At 38.2% G+C, this 2,177-nt stretch overlaps 1 long non-coding RNA gene across 1 annotated transcript in view; it reads left to right on the plus strand.

Moving 5' to 3' along the window:
• The first annotated feature begins 253 nt into the window (after positions 1 to 253).
• The window catches only part of LOC129392838 (uncharacterized), a 12,033-nt gene continuing 10,109 nt past the window's right edge, over positions 254 to 2,177 (plus strand). The window contains exons 1-2 of the long non-coding RNA XR_008619484.1: positions 254 to 553; positions 1,426 to 1,461. This is a non-coding gene — a long non-coding RNA (uncharacterized lncRNA). The remainder of the gene's footprint in view (positions 554 to 1,425; positions 1,462 to 2,177) is intronic.

Below are 2,177 nucleotides of genomic sequence, written 5' to 3' on the forward strand. Positions count from 1 at the left end.
TGAATATAACAAAAAAGAAACAGACTCACAGATGTAGGGAACAACCTAGTGGTTACCAGTGGGGAGAGGGCAGGGGAAGGGCGATATGGGGATTAAGAGGTACAAACTATTATGTATAAATAAGCTACACGGATATATTGACCACACAGGGAATATAACCAATATTTTATAACAACTATAAGAGGAGTATAACCTTTAAAAATTGTGAATCACTATATTGAACACTTGTAACTTATATAGTGTTGTACATCAACTATACATCAACTAAAAAAAAGAGAGAGAAGAATCTGGAAAAGACAAAATCTATGAGACCTTGCTCCACATTGCTTGTCGTGATGCTTGAGGCTAAAGAAGATGGCTTCTGCTTTAATACATTGAGGCCTAGAGGAACGTAAAGTGGGCTCAGATTCCTGGTGGTCTTCGCTAGACAGCAAAGCATGCTTGGAAGATTTCCTGGTGAGAACCTGAGACCCTGTAAGAACTCTGAGGTCAAGGACAATGTTTCTCCTGTTCATAGCTCTATTCAGGACACCTAATAAAGACTTCTAAGCCAGTAAGTACTCAATAGATAATTGCTGAGTAGGCTGAATGAAATAAAATGGAAATGGAAATCTGAGACCTTATTGGGTTATGCTGATGATTCAGCAGTGAATAAAACAAAGTCCCTACCCCTATGGCGCTTCCATTCTCACACAATGGTGTTGGTGTAGAGAATTTCATCAGAATCATTCCACAGGCAATGTATATTTTTGCTGAGAAACTATTTTTCCAGAGTGAATTGCACCAAATCAATTTGATTCCTTGATCAATTTTCTATAGAGTACAGTTAAACATTTCTAATATTTCCATTTTCATTCTTATTTTATTAACTTATTTTACTATTTTTACTGAGAGCTTTTTTCTTGTGAAAACTTTGCAGTGAAATTTGATTGCTTGGTTAGTTTTTTGTCCATTTAGAGTCTACCAATTATAGCTTATTCTATTTGTAATATTTGAACTTCCTTTTGATTCCTGTTTTTAATAAGTCTAACTTTCCCAGGTCAGATTGAAGACCTCATAATTTAGCTGTTGCCAATCTTATTTTATGTTGATTGGTTCTACCATTTGTTGTAAATGAGATAAGAGATCACTAGATTGTGTTTATGTCCCCACTAATTCTTGACATAGTGCAGGATGGCTCTACTGTCTGGAATTATTCTCCCACGTTTAACACAGATCTTCTGATCACTTTGCATATTCTGTTCTCTGTGTCAGCAGAACAGAGTGTCACCGTATCTGGTTTCATCTCTAACATTATCTCCTCCCCTGACACTTTAGGCATTGTTAGTTTTAGCCAAATGAACTTCCTACTGAATGTTGCTTTCCCTTTTTTGTTCTTTCTAGCTTGAGAGGTTTTGCTTATACAAATTTTACCAATCTCTTTAGGTCTATGAAGGATGTTTCTGAATCTTCCAATCAGAGGTAAATTTTTTTACATCTTTGATGGCACAGATATTATATTATGTTGTTATGTAATATTATATATTATGATATATAATACATATATATATATATATATATATACCCCAAGATATATGTACATATATAATGACCTTGTCTTATTTTCCATGTTTATCTTGACATTACTTGAAGGTACTGTTTGTGCCTTCTTTATAGTTATGTTATCTAGGGTTACTTAAAAACCAAGCTGAATCCCTTTCTGAACCCATATCACAGTAGGCTGGAGGGAGGATCAGTCTCATTCTTGTTGCTTCCGCTCCCATCACAAGTCCACACTGCTACTACTGAGACACGGTAATCCAAGCTGGAACGGTCCTTTCCTTTTCTGCAGCTGTGCCCCATCTGTACCGTATGTGGAGGGTGGGAAACTTAGGCACTGGGGGTTCCTGGGCCTAGGTTTCTTGGTAACTCATACAGACAAATCTCTGAGGCCTTGCCAACTCTCAGGAGTACTCCCCTGAGATGGGCCTGGGTCCTCATTCCTCTTATTTCCGTAGAATACACATTTCTCTGTTCTACCCATTTAGGTTATTTAAAATAAGCTCTTCAGTAAGTTTTTCCAAAAGACAAAAAAAGTCATCTTCGGGCTTCCCTGGTGGCGCACTGGTTGAGAGTCCGCCTGCCGATGCAGGGGACACGGGTTCGTGCCCCGGTCCGGGAAGATCCCACATGCCGCG

Source organism: Physeter macrocephalus, chromosome 15, assembly GCF_002837175.3.
Source record: "Physeter macrocephalus isolate SW-GA chromosome 15, ASM283717v5, whole genome shotgun sequence".
NCBI classification, from domain to species: domain Eukaryota; kingdom Metazoa; phylum Chordata; class Mammalia; order Artiodactyla; family Physeteridae; genus Physeter; species Physeter macrocephalus.